The sequence below is a fragment of the Procambarus clarkii genome, chromosome 22 (genome assembly GCF_040958095.1).
Source record: "Procambarus clarkii isolate CNS0578487 chromosome 22, FALCON_Pclarkii_2.0, whole genome shotgun sequence".
In the NCBI taxonomy this organism is placed as follows: domain Eukaryota; kingdom Metazoa; phylum Arthropoda; class Malacostraca; order Decapoda; family Cambaridae; genus Procambarus; species Procambarus clarkii.
In genome coordinates this window covers 24,970,280-24,994,060 of record NC_091171.1, presented here as the reverse complement: position 1 = coordinate 24,994,060, position 23,781 = coordinate 24,970,280, and positions in this window count along the sequence as shown.

The window sequence follows — 23,781 nt, the reverse complement described above, 5'->3', positions numbered from 1 at the left end:
GGCTCTTTGGTCCCGCCTCTCAACAGTCAATCTACTGGTGTTCAGATTCCCGAGCTTCTCGAGCTCTATCATATCCACATATAAAACTGTGTGTGGAGTCAGCCTCCACCACATCACTTCCTAGTGCATTACATTTACTAACCACTCTGACACTGAAAAAGTTTTTTTTTTAATGTCTCTGTGGCTCATTTGGGTACTCAGCTTCCACCTGTGTCCCTTTGTGCGTTTACCACCCGTGTTAAATAATCCATCCCTGTCTACCCTGTCAATTCCCCTGAGAAGTTTGTATGTGATGATCATATCTCCCTGAGCTCTTCTGTCTTCCAGCGACGTAAGGTGCAGTTCACTCAGGTTTTCCTCGTAAGTCATGCCTCTTAGTTCTGGAACGGGTTGTATCCTATGTGGTGCCGGTTGTGGGGGCATCTTGGGCCCCCGCACAAGACGTAAGGGAGGGGAGGGAGACTTAACACCCGGTGTCTCCCGTGGATTTACTTCACCTCTGTTAATGTGGTAAATACTCATCTTCTCTCCAGCTATAGTGGGCATTCTCAATTCACTTGCCTTTGTTAGGGATTAAATATTGTAGGATGTCATTTAATTCAAATTAATACATTTAATTGTTACACTATCACTTCTTGAATATTAATTTATGTTCCTGTCTTTCATAAGAGAAGGCTGTTCTTTTCGATGTGCTGGATCCGTCTATTGATGGATAACGTTAATATAAATATTAAAGTACCCTCTGCTCCACGAATTAATTAGACTTGTCAGATCAAATGAAGAAGGGAAGTGGTGATTCACACAAATATATAAATTGTGACACTAGCTCTCCACATATGTCAGTTGCTTAATTTAGAAACTACTTGTGGTCGATCTCGAACCCATTGTTGATGTGACGACTTATATTGAATTTTGTAACTAGCTCATCAAGATTGTAACTTGCTTAGCTAATGAATTGTGGGATTCAGTCCCTGAGCCCATTATGTCGCCCATAAGATGGGTATGGGGTGCATAATAAATGAACTAAACTAACTTGTCTGAGCAGCATCCATTGGTCTCTGGTGTTGGTCAGCTTCATGAACCACGTACGGCGCCTTAATTGTTTAACGAGCATCGGCAGCCCAAGTGTGTGAACTGTTTCCCCTTCGTGGCCAGTAAAGTATCTATCAAAAGTAATTAACGTCAGATATACAAAGGTGGTGGCAGCGCTTATAGTAAGTTTCAGTCATACAGTTACGTCACTAAAGTACTTCCAGTAGATACAGTAGTGGAGGCACTAAGGTGACACGTCATGACACAGGTGACACACTTCTCTTTGTCTGATGTCTCCAGTCCTGAGCCTTCGTTTGAGTCAGTAAATGTCAAATGTAATAATTTGTAGCAATGATATTAACAGGTGCTATAAACATAAGGTGTTATAACCCCCTCCTCACAACCCCCCCCCCTTCCACAACCCCACACATACAAGTATACAACATACTGTAGTATGTATAAGTCAGCAGCCCCGTCCCAGGCTCCACACGGACGCCATAGTGACCCGCCATGCATCACGGCGTCTCTCAAGGACCGAGACACACATAGACATCCCTGAACTTCATGCTCTTGTATACCCTCAAGGCCCAGGCGCTTGCCTCTGTCGGTGGTGGTGTCCATACCTGTCTAAGTTCAAGGGGGAACTCATCATATATGGTGTTATGGGAATGTACCGCGTTTCCTTCCCTGGTAACAGGAGCACCCTGTCTGGTTGAACCCGTAGCGGCGTGTGTCGTCCAGGTTCCAGAAATACTAGAGCATGCCCTTCCTGTCACTATGAGTCGCGTGTTCCCTGAATATATCGCCGGTACACGTTGGAACACTTGCATGTGAACAGTTGATACTCATATGCATTTAGTAAAGAATGATACCTGGTTGATGGGGTTCTGGGAGTTCTTCTACTCCCCCGGCCCGAGGCTAGGCTTGACTTGTGAGAGTTTGGTCCACTAGGCTGTTGCTTGGAGCGGCCCGCAGGCCCACATACCCACCACAGCCCGAATATTGCTCAGTGAATGACGTGACGGGAGACGACACATTCATGTGTGCTCGTATCATCATTGGTGTCACTGGTGGGACATGTGTCATATAGTGGCCGAGGTCTTCCAGGGCGCTGCTCTTGTCCTCTCACAGATCAGCTCCTAACCTAATATAAACAAACATAATTATCTCCTTTTTGGACTTTTAACATTTCACGAATATTGCTTAAATGTTGTATTTTTTTCGTGAATAATCTTAGTATTCGCAAATTATACGATTAGTACAGTTTATGTGTATGATTTACGTTATGTTAAAGATAGCGTATTGTGATTTCTGTGTGTAAAGATAGCGTAGCGTGAAACCAAGTTGGTCTGGAGCTGGCAGTGGCGGGACCTAGCCCGCATGGACACCTAAAACACCCACTCTCCTCTTGCTCTTTATATTTCAACTACTCTCCAGGGCTGGGCTTCATGCTGGACATTCCAGGCTGGGTTCACAGTTGCCGTTGTGCAGAAAAGTAGTTTCGATGTACAAAAACGTGTTGGAAACTCCAAAAATGAAGATGAGCGTCCGGCATCGTGTAGTGTTGGCGGAAAAATTCTACACATTAAATATAGGATTATGTTAATTATGTTAATATACGTTAATTATGATAAGAAAATTATAAATGTTAAAGTATTTAAATTGTCCTTTATATATATATATATATATATATATATATATATATATATATATATATATATATATATATATATATATATATATATATATATATATATTCCTTCTGAAGATGTATTTAATATACGAAAGTACTTAAGGAAATTTCCTGTTTCATTTTCCTCCGTGGTCTGACATTGTCACATTCTTAATCACGTGTTTATTTTCGTGATATACACACACACACACACACACACATATATATATATATATATATATATATATATATATATATATATATATATATATATATATATATATTGGTGTATACTGGCAGCAGGTTTTCTTTCAAACATGTTTCATTGAATATGACCGCATATTCTGTATTTATTATAAATAATAAATACAGAATATGCGGTCATATTCAATGAAATATATATATATATATATATATATATATATATATATATATATATATATATATATATATATATATATATATATATATATATATATATATATATATATTATTAAATATGACCAAAAGAGTAAGATTAATAATTCTAACACGAATTTTCTCAATCTTTCGTACATTTCTTTTCACTGCTGGTGGTAATTCATAAATCAATTCTCCAAAATTCATTTTTATTTCTAGTCTGACGCGACACTTGAACGCGTTTCGTAAAACTTATTACATTTTCAAAGACTTTAGTTTACACATACACAACTGAATAGAACTTACGTTCTATTCAGTGTAAGTTCTATTCAGTTGTGTATGTGTAAACTAAAGTCTTTGAAAATGAAATAAGTTTTACGAAACGCGCTCAAGTGTCGCGTCAGACTAGAAATAAAAATGAATTTTGGAGAATTGATTTTTGAATTACCACCAGCAGTGAAAAGAAATGTACGAAAGATTGAGAAAATTTGTGTTAGAATTATTAATCTTACTTTTTCGGTCATATTTAATAATATATGTCTACAGGAAAGACTGCTACTAATATATATATATATATATATATATATATATATATATATATATATATATATATATATATATATATATATATATATATATATATATATATATATGTCGTACCTAGTAGCCAGAACGCACTTCTCAGCCTACTATGCAAGGCCCGATTTGCCTAATAAGCCAAGTTTTCATGAAATAATTGTTTTTCGACTACCTAATCTACCTAACCTAACCTAACCTAACATTTTCGGCTACCTAACCTAACCTAACCTATAAAGATAGGTTTGGTTAGGTTAGGTAGGGTTGGTTAGGTTCAGGCATATATCTACGTTAATTTTAACTCCAATAAAAAAAAATTGACCTCATACATAATGAAATTGGTAGTTTTATCATTTCATAAGAAAAAAATTACAAAAAATATATTAATTCAGGAAAAGTTGGCTTATTAGGCAAATCGGGCCTTGCATAGTAGGCCAAAAAGTGCGTTCTGGCTACTAGGTACGACATATATATATATATATATATATATATATATATATATATATATATATATATATATATATATATATATATATATATATATATATATATGAGCATTCTCTATTTTTCACATGTGATTTTCCGCATATAATATATATATGAAAACTGTTTAGAATTTCATTTCATCTTTATTAACGCGCATTAATCACATTCTGTGGTTAAGTATTCAATAAAAAATAGTGCTATATTTAAGAGAACATATCTCGAACCCTGATTATGTAGGACAAGCATAAATGTGTACATTATATCCTTAACCCTCTCCACGGAGGTAGAAAATAAACTGTTCAAATAGTACCTTTGTAAATGCTTCATCCAAAGGCGCTCCGCAAAAACAAATAATTGCCAAAAAGATCGTAAACCTTTAATCTAAGTTAAGCCTAATTGCTCATAAAATTGTAATATATAAATACATTAATTTACATTTAGGCAGCGAAGATGATTTCACAGTGTGCATTCAAATTACAACCTGTCTTCAGGCTTGGCTCGCTGACAGCGGCAATCATTAATTAATCAATTTTGACAACCAATGTACTGTTTATTCAAAATCTGATATTTCTCAAAATATAAATTAATATTAATAAGAGTGTACGTGGGTGAAACATTTAGGGTATACGTGGGTGAGACATTTAGGGTGTACGTGGGTGAAACATTTAGGGTATACGTGGGTGAGACATTTAGGGTATACGTGGGTGAAACATTTAGGGTATACGTGGGTGAGACATTTAGGGTGTACGTGGGTGAAACATTTAGGGTATACGTGGGTGAGACATTTAGGGTGTACGTGGGTGAAACATTTAGGGTATACGTGGGTGAGACATTTAGGGTATACGTGGGTGAAACATTTAGGGTATACGTGGGTGAGACATTTAGGGTGTACGTGGGTGAAACATTTAGGGTGTACGTGGGTGAAACATTAAGGGTGCACGTGGGTGAAACATTTAGGGTGCACGTGGGTGAAACATTTAGGGTGTACGTGGGTGAAACATTAAGGGTGCACGTGGGTGAAACATTTAGGGTGCACGTGGGTGAAACATTTAGGGTGCACGTGGGTGAAACATTTAGGGTGTACGTGGGTGAAACATTTAGGGTGCACGTGGGTGAAACATTAAGGGTGCACGTGGGTGAAACATTTAGGGTGTACGTGGGTGAAACATTAAGGGTGCACGTGGGTGAAACATTAAGGGTGCACGTGGGTGAAACATTTAGGGTGTACGTGGGTGAAACATTTAGGGTGCACGTGGGTGAAACATTTAGGGTGCACGTGGGTGAAACATTTAGGGTGCACGTGGGTGAAACATTTAGGGTGGTGCGATGCAAAGAGAAGACGTTAGCGAAGCACTGTTCGAGAAAACAAAAAATAAACTCTGCGGATGTACTGCAACATTCCTTATAGAGCCTAAAAAATAGACAAAATCTCTAAATCAGTGTAACCAAAACAGCTATGCATCAACCCACAATAAATAGCCCAGTAGTATTGTTTCTTATTTCTAGAGAACACTCATTTTTAACACTAAGAAAATTTGTCATTGGCTTCCAAGAGATATTAGTCACAAACTATTAAATTCAGGGATAACCTGTTCTTCTACTTTTTGCTGGTGGCCGGTGGGTTCAAATTCGAATTTAATTAGTTGTGATCATGTTTATTGATTCATACACAGTGCGTGAGAGCCACTAGCAGACTGAAGAGACTATATTTTGAGATGAGTTCGTTCCATAGCCATATTTACCTCCAAATAACATGCACTTTTTTGTTTTGTTTTGAGATATATACAAGAGTTGTTACATTCTCGTACAGCCACTAGTACGCGTAGCGTTTCGGGCAGGTCCCTGGAATACGATCCCCGCCGCGAAGAATCGTTGTTACAACCAAGTACACATTTTACTGTTGAGTTAAACAGAGGCTACAGTTAAGGATTTGCGCCCAGTAAATCCTCCAGTTGGATATAGCTTGAGAACTGTGGCTATGGCGTTTACTGTAATTTACTTTAAAATATTGTGGTGGCCTTAATGAGGCTGCAGAGGTTGAGGGCCCAGGAGTGGGTGTCAACCCCAGCAGCAGGGAGCTCCAGCGCGGGGTTGCTGCCAGTCACCTCGTGTTGCTGGCACGAGATGGGTGTTGGACGCTCCGCGTTCGCTCTCTAATACCCTCTCCCTTACACACTCTCCTTTACTTCAATTTTATTTAAGTTGGCGAATAAACTATTAAAATAATGATACACTGTAATTGGAATATTGATAAACTATCCTGTATTTAGTGCGGAAATTACTGATTGCATCCTTTTGCACGAGTGATGAGGCGGGATAAGAATATCATAGGCCTATATCGCTCTGTCAATTTGAAATTTTGCAAAGTTATTTGGAGTTAATTACGCTCCTGCTTGAGAACCAGTAGTGAGAAATATACTTCACACCTGGATATACCAAAAGGGATATATGTCTGATGTACTTTCGGTAAGTACACATTATTAATGCACTTTTAAGACCTCAGGCACTTTTTTTTTAAGTCAGTTATGGCGGTTATCTTCAAGAAAATTTAAGCGTATTTCAAGATTTTATTATAACAAGTTTGTAATTAGTTAGGTGGCAAAATATCTTTGTTTGAGCAGGCACTTGTTAGGGTTGAGGGATTGTTAGTGGTTTGTGTTAGGGAAGGTTTGACAGGCGGGAGTAGAAGCACTCTTGTACGTGTTGCTGGGGGCGTTGTGAGTGCAGGCGTCCGGTGCACTCTGTACTGACACTACGCTTCTTATGGCACGTGGCCTTGTGTGACACATCTGCCTAGGACACTTGTACCGCCTCCCACGCTGCTAGGACACTTGTACCGCCTGCCACGCTGCTAGGACACTTGTACCTCCTCCCACGCTGCTAGGACACTTGTACCGCCTCCCACGCTGCTACTAGGACACTTGTAACGCCTCCCACGCTGCTAGGACACTTGTAACGCCTGCCACGCTGCTAGGACACTTGTACCGCCTGCCACGCTGCTAGGACACTTGTAACGCCTGCCACGCTGCTAGGACACTTGTACCGCCTGCCACGCTGCTAGGACACTTGTACCGCCTGCCACGCTGCTAGGACACTTGTACCGCCTGCCACGCTGCTAGGACACTTGTACCGCCTGCCACGCTGCTAGGACACTTGTACCGCCTCCCACGCTGCTAGGACACTTGTACCTCCTCCCACGCTGCTAGGACACTTGTACCGCCTCCCACGCTGCTAGGACACTTGTACCGCCTCCCACGCTGCTAGGACACTTGTACCGCCTCCCACGCTGCTAGGACACTTGTACCGCCTGCCACGCTGCTAGGACACTTGTACCGCCTGCCACGCTGCTAGGACACTTGTACCGCCTCCCACGCTGCTAGGACACTTGTACCTCCTCCCACGCTGCTAGGACACTTGTACCGCCTCCCACGCTGCTAAGACACTTGTAACGCCTCCCACGCTGCTAGGACACTTGTACCTCCTCACACGCTGCTAAGACACTTGTAACGCCTCCCACGCTGCTAGGACACTTGTACCTCCTCCCACGCTGCTAGGACACTTGTACCGCCTCCCACGCTGCTAGGAGACAGCACCTGCCACGCTGCTAGGAGACAGCACCTGCCACGCTGCTAGGAGACACCGCCTGCCACGCTGCTAGGACACTTGTACCGCCTGCCACGCTGCTAGGAGACACCGCCTGCCACGCTGCTAGGACACTTGTACCGCCTGCCACGCTGCTAGGAGACACCGCCTGCCACGCTGCTAGGACACTTGTACCGCCTGCCACGCTGCTAGGACACTTGTACCGCCTGCCACGCTGCTAGGACACTTGTATCGCCTGCCACGCTGCTAGGAGACACCGTCTGCCACGCTGCTAGGAGACACCGCCTGCCAAGCTGCTAGGAGACACCGCCTGCAACGCTGCTAGGAGACATCGCCTGCCACGCTGCTAGGACACTTGTACCGCCTGCCACGCTGCTAGGAGACACCGCCTGCCACGCTGCTAGGACACTTGTAACGCCTCCCACGCTGCTAGGAGACAGCACCTGCCACGCTGCTAGGAGACAGCACCTGCCACGCTGCTAGGAGACAGCACCTGCCACGCTGCTAGGAGACACCGCCTGCCACGCTGCTAGGAGACACCGCCTGCCACGCTGCTAGGAGACACCGTCTGCCACGCTGCTAGGAGACACCGTCTGCCACGCTGTTAGGAGACACCGCCTGCCACGCTGCTAGGAGACACCGCCTGCCACTCTGCTAGGAGACACCGTCTGCCACGCTGTTAGGAGACACTGCCTGCCACGCTGCTTGGACACTTGTAACGCCTCCCACGCTGCTAGGAGACAGCACCTGGCACGCTGCTAGGAGACCGCACCTGCCATGCTGCTAGGAGACAACACCTGCCACTCTGCTAGGAAACAACACTTGCCACGCTGCTAGGAGACAGCACCTGCCACGCTGCTAGGGGACAGCACCTGCTTCGCTGCTAGGAGACATCACCTGCTACGCTGCTAGGAGACAGCACCTGCCACGCTGCTAGGAGACAGCACCTGCTACGCTGCTAGAAGATAGCACCTGCCACGCTGCTAGGAGACAGCACCTGCCACGCTGCTAGGAGACAGCTCTTGCCACGCTGCTAGGAGACAGCACCTGTCACGCTGCTAGGAGACATCACCTGTCACGCTGCTGGGAGACAGCACCTGCTACGCTGCTAGGAGACAGCACCTGCCACGCTGCTAGGAGACAACACCTGCGATGCTGCTAGGAGACAACACCTGCGATGCTGCTAGGAGACAGCACCTGCCACGCTGGTAGGAGACAACACCTGCCACGCTGCTAGGAGACATCACCTGTCACGCTGCTAGGAGACAGCACCTACCACGCTGGTAGGAGACAACACCTGCCACGCTGCTAGGAGACAACACCTGCGATGCTGCTAGGAGACAACACCTGCCACGCTGCTAGGAGACAACACCTGCCACGCTGCTAGGAGACAACACCTGCGATGCTGCTAGGAGACAGCACCTGCCACGCTGCTAGGAGACAACACCTGCCACGCTGCTAGGAGACAACACCTGCGATGCTGCTAGGAGACAGCACCTGCCACGCTGGTAGGAGACAGCACCTGCCACGCTGCTAGGAGACATCACCTGTCACGCTGCTAAGAGACAGCACCTGCCACGCTGCTAGGAGACATCACCTGTCACGCTGCTAAGAGACAGCACCTGCCACACTGCTAGGAGACAGCACCTGCCACGCTGCTAGGAGACAGCACCTGCCACGCTGCTAAGAGACAGCACCTGCCACGCTGCTAGGAGGCAACACCTGTCACACTGCTAGGAGACAGCACCTGCCACGCTGCTAGGAGACATCACCTGTCATGCTGCTAAGAGACAGCACCTGCCACGCTGCTAGGAGACATCACCTGTCACGCTGCTAAGAGACAGCACCTGCCACACTGCTAGGAGACAGCACCTGCCACGCTGCTAGGAGACAGCACCAGCCACGATGCTAAGAGACAGCACCTGCCACGCTGCTAGGAGACAACACCTGCCACGCTGCTAGGAGACAACACCTGTCACGCTGCTAGGAGACAGCACCTGCCACGCTGCCAGGAGACAACACCTGTCACGCTGCTAGGAGACATCACCTGTCACGCTGCTAGGAGACAGCACCTGTCACGCTGCTAGGAGACAACACCTGCCACGCTGCTAGGAGACATCACCTGTCACGCTGCTAGGAGACAACACCTCCCACGCTGCTAGGAGACATCACCTGTCACGCTGCTAGGAGACACCACCTGTCACGCTGCTAGGAGACAACACCTGCCACGCTGCTAGGAGACATCACCTGTCACGCTGCTAGGAGACAGCACCTGTCACGCTGCTAGGAGACAGCACCTGTCACGCTGCTAGGAGACAACACCTCCCACGCTGCTAGGAGACATCACCTGTCACGCTGCTAGGAGACAGCACCTGTCACGCTGCTAGGAGACAACACCTGCCACGCTGCTAGGAGACATCACCTGTCACGCTGCTAAGAGACAGCACCTGTCACGCTGCTAGGAGAGAACACCTGCCACGCTGCTAGGAGACAGCACCTGCCACGCTGCTAGGAGACAGCACCTGCCACGCTGCTAGGAAACAGCACCTGCCACGCTGCTAGGAGACATCACCTGTCACGCTGCTAGGAGACAACACCTGCCACGCTGCTAGGAGACAGCACCTGCCACGCTGCTAGGAGACAGCACCTGCCACGCTGCTAGGAGACATCACCTGTCAACCTGCTAAGAGACAGCACCTGTCACGCTGCTAGGAGACAACACCTGTCACACTGCCAGGAGACACCATCTGCCACTGGCAGGTGACACCATCTGCCACTGCCAGGTGACACCACCTGCCACTGCCAGGTGACACCTTCTGCCACTGCCAGGTGACACCATCTGCCACTGCCAGGTGACACCACCTGCCACTGCCAGGTGACACCACCTGCCACTGCCAGGAGACACCACCTGCCACTGCCAGGAGACACCACCTGCCACTGCCAGGAGACACCATCTGCCACTGCCAGGAGACACCATCTGCCACTGCCAGGAGACACCATCTGCCACTGCCAGGTGACACCATCTGCCACTACCAGGTGACACCACCTGCCACTGCCAGGTGACACCACCTGCCACTGCCAGGAGACACCACCTGCCACTGCCAGGAGACACCATCTGCCACTGCCAGGTGACACCACCTGCCACTGCCAGGAGACGCAACCAAGAAACACAACTTATACCAGGATTCAAATTCACAAAGATAAAATAAATACTAGACTAGTGCACAGCTTTTTTTTTTTATAAAAGTCGGGGGAGTTTACAATAACAATACTCCGCGTTCTTAGGCTACCATTAGATGTACATTAATGTCTTGAAGGTAGATTCCCTGCACTTGGTGCGTCCTACGTTAGGTACCCCATTAAAGGTTGTTACAAAAGTTGGAGCAACAGGCAGGAATAAAAGGTAAAGTACTCCAGTGGATAAGGGAGTATCTAAGCAACAGGAAACAGCGAGTTGTGAGGGGGAGACATCAAAGTGGCGAGATGTCATCAGCGGAGTCCCACAGGGCTAAGTACTTGGACCCATCCTGTTTCTAATATATGAAAACGATCTCCAGAGGGTATAGACTCATTCCTTTCAATGTTTGCTGACGATGCAAAAATTATGAGAAGAATCAAGACAGATGAAGACATACAGAGACTACAGGACGACCTGGACAAACTAGGGGAGTGGTCTAGAAAATGGCTACTAAGGTTCAACCCAGGAAAGTGTAAAGTAATGAAAATGGGCGAAGGGAGCAGGAGGCTGAACACAAGGTACCATCTGGGAGGTGAAATCCTGCAAGAGTCAAATAGAAAGATCTGGGGGTTGATATCACATCGAACCTGGCCTCAGAGGCCCACATCAAAAGAATATCATCAGCGGCTTATGCTAGGTTGGCCAACATAAGAACTGCCTTTAGAAACTTGTGTAAGGAATCATTCAGCACCCTGTATACCACCTATGTCAGACCAATCCTGGAATATGTAGCTCCAGCTTTTTGTCCATACCTAGTTAAACACAAGAGAGAAGATTCAGCGGTATGCCACCAGGCTCGTCCCGGAACTGAGAGGAGGAAAGGCTAAAGGAGCTGAACCTCACATCCCTGGAAAACAGGAGAGTAAGGGGAGATATGATAACCACCTACAAAATTCTCAGGGGAATTGACAGGGTGGACAAAGACAAACTCTTCAGCACGGGTGGGACACGAACAAGGGGACACTGGTGGAAACTTAGTACCCAGATGAGCCACAGAGACGCTAGAAAGAATTTTTTCAGTGTCAGAGTAGTTAATAAATGGAATGCACTAAGAAGTAATGTGGTGGAGGCTGACTCCATACACAGTTTCAAATGTATAATAGAGCCCAGTAGGCTCAGGAATCTGGTCACCAGTTGATTAACAGTTGAGAGGCGGGACCAAAGCTCAACCTCCGCCAGCACAACTAGGTGAGTACGTTTCCAGAGGTCATCCAACGTTGCCAATGGACCGGCACTCCTGGCTCCAGGCACTCCTGGCTCCAGGCACTCCTGGCTCCAGCCACTCTGCTCCAGGCACTCCTGGCTCCAGGCACTCCTGGCTCCAGGCACTCTGCTCCAGGCACTCCTGGCTCCAGGCACTCTGCTCCAGGCACTCCTGGCTTCAGGCACTCCTGGCTCCGGGGCACTCCTGGCTCCAGGCATTCCTGGCTCCAGGCATTCCTGGCTCCAGGCACTCTGCTCCAGGCACTCTGCTCCAGACACTCTGCTCCAGGCACTCCTGGCTCCAGGCACTCCTGGCTCCAGGCACTCTGCTCCAGGCACTCTGCTCCCGGCACTTCTGGCTCCAAGCAATCCTGGCTCCAGGCACTCTGCTCCAGGCACTCTCGGCTCCAGGCACTCTGCTCCAGGCACTCTGCTCTAAGCACTCCTGGCTCCAGGCACTCCTGGCTCCAGGCACTCTGCTCCAGGCACTCTGCTCCAGGCACTCTGCTCCAGACACTCATGGCTCCAAGCACTCTGCTCCAGGCACTCCTGGCTCCAGGCACTCTGCTCCAGGCACTCCTGGCTCCAGGCACTCTGCTCCAGGCACTCCTGGCTCCAGGCACCAGGCACTCTGCTCCAGGCACTCCTGGCTCCAGGCACTCTGCTCCAGGCACTCTGCTCTAAGCACTCCTGGCTCCAGGCCCTCTGCTCCAGGCACTCCTGGCTCCAGGCACTCTAGGCTCCAAGCACTCCTGGCTCCAGGCACTCTCGGCTCCAAGCACTCCTGGCTCCAGGCACTCTAGGCTCCAAGCACTCCTGGCTCCAGGCACTCTCATGGACAATGTTGTTTAGATTCTTAAGACATAATTTGTATATTATTTTGGGTTACTGCGCTTCCGGTGATGTCACGCTACTGGATTTTAACCAAGGTTTTGAGTGTATCATTGTATTATTGTTAGTGTATATAATACAGTACTTCCATTGCCTAAGGAGCTCGGCTACCAATGAGCAATTTATACGTAAATATTTTATTAATAAGGTTTGTATCCAAGTATTCATTATTTTTCAGTAACTGTGATGACAATGTTAATAATGTTTTGTTACAGCTTGTTATATTTTAGGTAACTTTCATGTAGCCTAAAGTATAAACCACCTATGGTGTACGTTCAGCTATGTAAACTATTGTTAAATAAATAGTTGGCGAGTCTTGTCACTGTGACATCTGGTATAAATGTTAAGAAAAACTGCGTTCAAGGACGAACCTATACTTTCACATAATGTTTCGTTCAGTACGAACTTGATTAAGGCTCAGACCGAACGAACGAAACGTTTGAAAATAAGGTTTGGCATTGAATAATGTTTTTCTTCCTAGCTCTGCATGTCAGCAGGTCCTACTCATCAACTTAATGCGATGATTGCTGGCACTTGTGAGGACCTTGCCGTGGTCGGTTACCTTAAAGCCTCATGGGAATACTTCGTAGCCTATGTCGCCTCTTGCTTCTTATAGAAGAGTTAGCATTGTAAATGCTAACAAATGTAAATGTAAATTGTAAATGCCCCGTCTGTGGTAGCAGAATAATAATAATAAAAAAGAGAACTTCTCGTGGAGTTTTCTCATTGTGGGTTTGACAGGTACTTCAAGTATTAGAAAGAGAGGAAGAGAGGGGGCAATAAATTAGCCTTCTATTTCCCAGGCAAAAAAATAAAAATTGAAAAAAAAAATCGGGTGGTTACGATTAGGCTAATCGATTTCTTGTAGGGATTAAGTCTTGTTCTTGTTTTTAAATCGATAAATGTTATATTTGGCCAGTGTTCATGTCATACGCTGGACATCACTTGCATTCACCGACAGGTTTGGCTGTGTATAGCGTGCCCGTTTATACACCAAGTGGTAAAGGATCGTTTATTGGCTTATGCATCTCGACTTACCTATTGGTCCGATCGGGTGATAGACTTCCTTTGTTATCCAGTTAAACGCGTTTAAGATATCCAGTTAAACGCGTTTAAGAGCTGTCTGTTGCACCATCAGGGGGTTCGAGTATCTGTTATTCGTTTACACCATCTGTGCCTAACTTTATTTCCTTGACTGAGGATAATGATAATAGTGGACAATATTTAAATGAATTTTATAGCAAAAAATAAATGATAACATATTTTACATAATTTTACGAGACGCATGTTATCTTTTTATACCCAGCAAATAAATCAACTTTATTGACAAAGGGCAAATAATTCCTCGTCTCCGCGAATGCTTCAGGTTTACAATAGTCTGGTATTCCGTCACCAAGAGTTATACTTGTAAAAGTTGCAGCCGTTCCCAAAGGTGAATTTGTAAATTTGATCATGATGAATAATCCAAACGGTATTTTCTCATATATAAATTAATAAAATAACGTTTAATAGTTTTGTGTTAATTAGGTCTATGATTGGTTAGGTTGGGTGTTTTGGTTTGTCAATTATTGCATTTAGAATATGTGAATATTTGGTGTGATTTGAACATTTGAATTGAACAAAGCTCTGTTCAAAAAATGGAACGAAATTATTTGTGAGTCATGTGTTAGTGTATCTCATAAAGAGACTAATGGGTGTACGAACATTTGGCTCATGTTTTGACGATGGGCTGTATATGGTAGCGAATCTTCAATCACGAATCTTGGTCAGTGATAGTGCAATTGAAGGAACTGACACTTTTTGCATGCTGAAAATAACATTTTATTCCAAAATTACTCCATTTAAGTCCGATTAAACTGCCGAATTACAAAATATACAGGAGATTCCATGAACTATCAGATTATTGGAATAATCAGCATCACATACATCATACACGGAAAGTTGGAATGCAGAATTTCTCCATTGAAAAATCTGGATATGATGAGTATTTTCAATAAAAAAAAAGGTATTTGCTTTTTCTTTCGGAAGAAGCTGAGGCTTCCAGCGGTTGACTAAAATTTCCCGCTTGTCGTGTCCCGCTCGAAGAGTCATCCAACATTTGGTATTACTTCCACGGCCCAAGTAAAATTGGAATATATATATGGGTGTTCACTGTGAAAATCTTGATTTGGAATATCATTAAAGGTATACATGAGATCAATTTTCAGAAGTAAATAATCTATTTGCCGGAGGGTTGTTCATGAACACCATTATGAACCCATTATTGTAGACTGTGAGAAGCAACTGCCTGGCTAACATAATCACTGAGGAAGCTTTGTCTTGCCTCAGCAGCGATTCACAGAAAAACATAGTTAGGGGAAGAGAATTAAACAAAATAATACATTTGTTTTTTGTATCATTAATCAACCGGATCATATTCTAAAGTGATGATGAATAATGATTATGATGAAACTGAACGCTAATCAAGAGCCGGTAAAGCTGCCTACCCACACTTTGTACACTTTTCACATTTTTTCGCATGTTCTCTTATTTGTAGTCCAACCTCTTGGGATGGATAGTATAGAGCGACGGTCTCGCTTCATGCAGGTCAGCGTTCAATCCCCGACTGTCCAAGTTATTGGGCTCCATTCCTTCCCCCTGTCCCATCCCAAAGCCTTATCCTGACCCCTTCCAAGTGCTATATAGTCGTAATAGCTTGGCGCTTTCCCCTGATCATTCCCTCCCTCTCTTATATGTATCACACAGTTGGTCAACTACATTTGAACGACCACTATTATTGATCATTTTTTTGTTTAGCATTAGGCCTATCTTGTAGAAATAACTCAGGGCAGCAAGTGATGCTGTTTACTAACAAGTATTTCAACAATATGTTTACTTACTATTAGCATGACTGCCTTGATGTTACTTAGGGGGATCATCGCCCACTGTATTATATATTAACTAGGAGCGCTGGTTTAAATATCTTGACGTTCGCTTTTGAGTCCCATACGTTGTGACCTGGTCAATATGGAAGTTAATATGGCGTTAGTTCACATGATAGGCAGTCTTGGCGAAGTAATTGGTTCAAGCAGCTGACCTTGTTGAGCCTTCCCAGTTTCCTCACAACCGGAAGCTGGTTGCAATTCGTTGGTTAAATTGTCGGACCACGAAGATGATTGCCTTATAGCAATGACTAAATAATCCGGTAGAAATCAGGCAGTTGCGGATCTTATCATTAGTCTGCTACACTACTTCCATGTGCTGCATTTACTTATAATTTAACTTTCTATGTTTGCTTAAACTACATGGGAAAAACATCAGTTTTCTCGTACACCAGCAGTATTGTATCCAGTGTAGCCTAACGCAGAGGGTCTGGTTGTGAGCGAGACCTTGGGGCCGCTGCTGCTTTACTGCTGAACCCCATAGTGTTGTTCCTTTGTGTATATTCTGGCATTCACCATTGTGTTTTTCTGACTCCCATTAAGTATTGTCTGAGGCCTCCATAATTTGTGTTCCCCAGTTACACATAGGGTGTACGTGGACCTGTTGTGTGTGTACTGGATGGGGGTTTTATAGGAGCTGCTTCAGGTTTCAAGGTTAGTCTTCGGCTGTTGACCCAATATAATGTGTTACCTGAATTCTATCCTACCTTCACATGTGAATGCGTTTGTTCGCGCACGCACGCACGCACGCACGCACGCACGCACGCACGCACGCACGCACGCACGCACACACACACACACACACACACACACACACACACACACACACACACACACACACACACATATGGGCGTGTGTGTGACGAAGTTGGAAAAAGTTCAGAGGTATGCCACTAGACTAGTCCCAGAACTAAGAGGCGTGTGCTACGAGGAGAGGCTGCGTGAACTGCACCTCACGTTGCTGGAAGAAAGCTCGGGAGAACATGATCACCACATACAAAATTCTCAATTGAATTGACAGGGTAGACAAGGATGAATTATTTAACACGGGAGGTACTTGAACAAGGGGACACAGGCGAAAGCTGAGTAGCCAAATGAATCACAAGAGACAATAGAGAGAACTTTTTCAGTGTCAGAGTAGTTAGTAAATGGAATGCACTAGGAAGTGATGTGGTGGAGGCAGACTCCATACACAGTTTCGAATGTAGATATGATTGAGCTCGAGAAGCTCAGGAATCTGTACACCAGTAGATTGACGGTTGAGAGGCGGGATCAAAGAGCCGAAGCTCAGCCCCCGCAAGCACAATTAGGTGAGTACACACACACACACACACACACACAGTATGAAACCAGTATGGAAGCGAAGAAACTGAACAAAAAGGCGTGGAGGAACTTCCGGAATAACAGAACACCAGAAAGCAGAGAGAGATACCAGAGAACCAGGAATGAGTACGTCAGGGTGAGAAGAGAAGCAGAGAAAAATTTTGAAAATGATATAGCAAACAAAGCCAAGACCGAACCAAAGCTACTCCACAGTCACATCAGAAGGAAAACAACAGTGAAAGAACAGGTATTGAAACTTAGAACAGGCGAGGACAGGTATACAGAGAATGACAGAGAGGTGTGTGAGGAACTCAACAAGAGGTTCCAGGAGGTCTTCACAATAGAACAGGGTGAGGTCACTGTGTTAGGAGAAAGGGAGGTAAACCAGGCGGCCTTGGAGGAGTTCGAAATTACGAGAGAGGAGGTCAAGAGACACCTGCTGGATCTGGATGTTAGAAAGGCTGTTGGTCCAGATGGGATCTCACCATGGGTACTGAAAGAGTGTGCAGAGGCACTTTGCCTGCCACTCTCCATAGTGTATAGTAAGTCACTAGAGACGGGAGACCTACCAGAAATATGGAAGACGGCGAATGTGGTCCCAATATACAAAAAGGGCGACAGACAAGAGGCACTGAACTACAGGCCAGTGTCCTTGACTTGTATACCATGCAAGGTGATGGAGAATATCGTGAGAAAAAACCTGGTAACACATCTGGAGAGAAGGGACTTCGTGACAAATCGCCAACATGGATTCAGGGAGGGTAAATCTTGCCTTACAGGCTTGATAGAATTCTACGATCAGGTGACACAGATTAAGCAAGAAAGAGAGGGCTGGGCGGACTGCATTTTCTTGGATTGTCGGAAAGCCTTTGACACAGTACCGCATAAGAGGCTGGTACATAAGCTGGAGAGACAGGCAGGTGTAGCTGGTAAGGTGCTCCAGTGGATAAGGGAGTATCTAAGCAATAGGAAGCAGAGAGTTACGGTGAGGGGTGAGACCTCCGATTGGCGTGAAGTCACCAGTGGAGTCCCACAGGGCTCTGTACTCGGTCCTATCTTGTTTCTGATATATGTAAATGATCTCCCGGAGGGTATCGATTCATTTCTCTCAATGTTTGCGGACGATGCTAAAATTATGAGAAGGATTAAAACAGAAGAGGACTGTTTGAGGCTTCAAGAAGACCTAGACAAGCTGAAGGAATGGTCGAACAAATGGTTGTTAGAGTTTAACCCAACCAAATGTAATGTAATGAAGATAGGTGTAGGGAGCAGGAGGCCAGATACAAGGTATCATCTGGGAGAGGAAATTCTTCAGGAGTCAGAGAAGGAAAAAGACTTGGGGGTTGATATCACGCCAGACCTGTCTCCTGCAGCACATATCAAGCGGATAACATCAGCGGCATATGCCAGGCTGGCCAACATACGAACGGCATTCAGAAACTTGTGTAAAGAATCATTCAGAACTTTGTATACCACATATGTCAGGCCAATCCTGGAGTATGCAGCCCCAGCATGGAGTCCATATCTAGTCAAGGATAAGACTAAACTGGAAAAGGTTCAAAGGTTTGCCACCAGACTAGTACCCGAGCTGAGAGGTATGAGCTACGAGGAGAGACTACGGGAATTAAATCTCACTTCGCTGGAAGACAGAAGAGTTAGGGGGGACATGATCACCACATTCAAGATTCTGAAGGGGATTGATAGGGTAGATAAAGACAGTCTATTTAACACAAGGGGCACACGTACTAGGGGACACAGGTGGAAACTGAGTGCCCAAATGAGCCACAGAGATATTAGAAAGAACTTTTTTAGTGTCAGAGTGGTTGACAAATGGAATGCATTAGGAAGTGATGTGGTGGAGGCTGACTCCATACACAGTTTCAAGTGTAGATATGACAGAGCCCGATAGGCTCAGGAATCTGTACACCTGTTGATTGACGGTTGAGAGGCGGGACCAAAGAGCCAGAGCTCAACCCCCGCAAACACAACTAGGTGAGTACAACTAGGTGAGTACACACACACACACACACACACACACACACACACACACACACACACACACACACACACACACACACACACACACACACACACACACACACACACACACCTCGCGGCTGAGTGGACAACGCACGGGGATCCCAGTGGCCCTGGTTGATTCCCAGCGGAGGCGGAAACAAATGGGCAGAAATTCTTTCACCCTGATGCACATGTTCACCTAGCAGGAAATAGGTACCTGGGAGTTAGACAGCTGCTACGGGCTCCTTCCTGGGGATGTACGCGCGTGTGTGTAAGAAATATATGAAGTAGACATAATAAAGGAAAATAGATTAGTTAGAAAGGCGGGAATAAAGAGCTAATAGTTTGATTCAGCAAGCACAAATAGTAAATACACACACAAGCACGTACAAGCGCGCACACACACGCGCGTGCGTGTTCTTCAGTTTCAAATGTAGATATGATACGACTTCAGTAAACCCAGGAAGGAACCTAAAACACCAGAAGATTGACAGTTGAGAGGCTGAACCAAAGAACCAAAGCCCAATCTCCACAAGCTCAACTAGAGGAATACACATATACTCACAATTTTAACATGTTGACATGTCTTATCCATCAATTTTCTGAGATTAGAACTGGGCTGATTGTGTACTGATTAATCATGAATATAAGAAGTGAACTAAACACTTTATCAGTGCCTCAAACGCCTGCTTAAATAATATTTAGGCGTAAATTGTGACTGTAGAATAATTACACGGATCGTCGCTATTAGGCTATTGAAACACATCAGTGTTTCACAAACACATTAGTGAAACACTAATGTGTTTGTGGGCTAAAAGCTCATGCATAGGTTAATATTTCAAGTACTTTCTGTCTTGCTTATATTATTTTCTTCTTGAAACAATGTATTTATCGAGGGAGTTGCATTCGTTCAAATAATTGCTTTCTATGAAATCTGTGTATATAGTTTTGGCATTACTTTCAATAATAATTACATTTTAGACAAATATTATTAGATACGTTTAACCTCGAAATAATAATAATAATAATAATAATAATAATTTTTATTTAGGCAAAGGTACATACATAAAGATATTTTACAAAGTTTGTTGGCTTTATAGATAAGAGCTAGTACATACAATGCCTAAAGCCACTATTACGCAAAGCGTTTCGGGCAGGAGAATAAATAAATCAATTATTTAATTCGAGCTCATTCACTGATAATACTTCTTATTTATAATTTCGTTTGAAAGTGCGAATAGTCTTTTAATATTAAGTTTATAGTTAAGTATGAATTCGGGAATCGTGATAGTTGTGTGTATAGGCGAGTCTTTTGCGTCGGAATGTGTGGAGATGTGTAAGAGAGGGAGGGAGAGTATGTGAACAGGGAGGTTTGCATGACTAAAAGCACGATTTGGCATTGAGTTCACCACCATACACGGAAGCTGGTGTGTCATGTTCTCGCCTATATGATCCCACCTATGTTTGCCTGCTAAACAATCATCACTTCTTGTGGATTTTGTCTTTTTTTCGTGATTTATGTGCTTGTGTGTGCGTGTATGTGTGTGTGTGTGTGTGTGTGTGTGTGTGTGTGTGTGTGTGTGTGTGTGTGTGTGTGTGTGTGTGTGTGTGTGTGTGTGTGTGTGTGTATGTGTATGTGTGTGTGTGTATTTTCTAGTTTTGTATTTACTATCTGTGCCTGAAGAATTGAGCTATTAGCTCTTGGACTCTATTATGTCTACTACATATATATCTCTAACACACGCGCGCACACGCATATCCCCAATAAGCAGCCCATAGCAGCTGTCTAACTTCACCTATTTACTGCTAGGTGAACTGGGGATCAGGGTGAAAGAAACTCTGCCCAGTTGTTTCTGGCTCAACCGGGTATCGATCCCGGGGTCCTCAAGACTACGACCCCTGAGCGCTGTCCACTCAGTCTCCAGGCCCCTAGGATTTGTGTGTAATTACCTCAGTATAATTACCTAATTTGGTAATGTGTGTGTGTGTGTGAGTGTGTGTGTGTGTGTGTGTGTGTGTGTGTGTGTGTGTGTGTGTGTGTGTGTGTGTGTGTGTGTGTGTGTGTGTGTGTGTGTGTGTGTGTGTGTAATTACCTAAGTGTAGTTACAGGATGAGAGCTACGCTCGTGGGGTCCCGTCTTCCCAGCACTCTTTGTCATATAACGCTATGAAACTACTGACGGTCTTGGCCTCCACCACCTTCTCACCTAACTTGTTCCAACCGTCTACCACTCTGTTTGCGAAAGTGAATTTTTATATATTTCTTCGGCATCTTTGTGTAGTTAGTTTAAATCGATGACCTCTTGTTCTTGAAGTTCTGGGTCTCAGGAAATCTTCCCAATCAATTTTATCAATTCCTGTTACTATTTTGCACGTAGTGATCATATCTCCTTTTTTTCTTCTATCTTCTAGTTTTAGCATATTTAATGCCTCTAACCTCTCCTCGTAGCTCTTGCCCTTCAGTTCTGGGAGCCACTTAGTAGCATGTCTTTGCACCTTTTCCAGTTTGTTGATTTGCTTCTTAAGATATGGGCACCATACAACCGCTGCCTATTCTAGCTTTGGCCTAACAAAAGTCGTGAACAATTTCTTTAGTATTTCGCCATCCATGTATTTAAAAGCAATTCGAAAGTTAGAAAGCATGGCACAGGTGATAGTTTTCTATCTAGAACCACCCTTAGATCTCTTTCTTTATGAGAAGTCTTTAAAGATTTTCCACATAATTTATAGGTTGTGTGGGGTCTATGTTTTTTATATTTCACATTCCATAACATGGCATTTATTTACTTTAAATTCCATTTGCCAAGTGGTGCTCCATATACTTATTTTGTCCAGGTCGTCTTGAAGGGCATTACAATCATCTAAGTTTCTTATCCTTCCTATTATCTTAACATCATCAGCAAATATGTTCAGTTAATTCTGTATTCCAACTGGCAGATCATTTATGTAGACAATGAACATCACTGGTGCAAGAACTGAACCCTGTGGTACTCCACTTGTGACATTTCTCCAGTCCGATACATTGCCTCTGATTACTGCCCTCATATTTCTATCAGTTAGAAAATTAGATAATCTATGTATATTTATTTATTATAGGTGAGGTTTAAAGAATCAAGAGAGTGGGATTCAGGCCGCGTGCCAGCAATATTTGCTTGCGTGACTTGGCACGCGTGCCAGTGGTTCGTCACCTCTGATCTAGGCTGTGTTAATTTTCCTTTAACCTCGGATCAATATACATGGCAAACAAATGAATACATATACTTTGTTTTAATCCCATAAGGGATGCTACTTAGGCTAGTTTATAAACATCACAACACATATCTTACATGCCAATGTCCAGTCTTTTATTGTCGCTGTATCTATCGATTATTTTAGTGTTGTTTGTCAGGTTAACGCTGGTGAAGATCTGGTTATGTGTAGGGATTACACGTTCAGTGATGGGGACTTACTGTTTGTGCATTGTAAGGCACCTTGAAAGAGATGTTGTTGTCTTAACTATATACCGAGATCGTTGGGGCTGACAGTCCCCAAGTGTGCATGTGAACACATACAGATAGATACAGATAGATATATACAAGAGTTGTTACATTCTTGTACAGCCACTAGTACGCGTAGCGTTTCGGGCAGGTCCTTAATCCTATGGTCCCTGGAATACGATCCCCTGCCGCGAAGAATCGTTTTTTCATCCAAGTACACATTTTGCTGTTGCGTTAAACAGAGGCTACAGTTAAGGAATTGCGCCCAGTAAATCCTCCCCGGCCAGGATACGAACCCATGACATAGCGCTCGCGGAACGCCAGGCGAGTGTCTTACCACTACACCACGGAGACTGCTAAATAGGCAACATAGGCAACATTCGTCTCTTTCAAGCTATTTTGGGAGTTTTTCATGAGCAAGTTGGCGGTCTTCTTGCTCTTATAGTATGTTATTAACTCAATCATCTGGTTGATGTCAGTAAAAGTCACATATCTATTAATAAAGTTTTTCAAGACTCTTCTGTTTTATGAGCTGTGGAAAAGAAGTTCCTGAAAAATATTTTAATAGGAGAGACAGATTTTTTTTTTTTTTTTTTTAAATATATACAAGAGTTGTTAAATTCTTGTACAGCCACTAGTAAGCGTAGCGTTTCGGGCAGGTCCCTGGAATACGATCCCCGCCGCGAAGAATCGTTGTTACAACCAAGTACACATTTTACTGTTGAGTTAAACAGAGGCTACAGTTAAGGATTTGCGCCCAGTAAATCCTCCCCGGCCAGGATACGAACCCATGACAAAGCGCTCGCGGAACGCCAGGCGAGTGAACAAATCCACAAGGGCCGTGACGAGGATTCGAACCTGCGTCCGGGAGCATCCCAGACACTGCCTTAATCGACTGAGCTACGACTTGAATCCATCAGGTTCGAATCCTCGTCACGGCCCT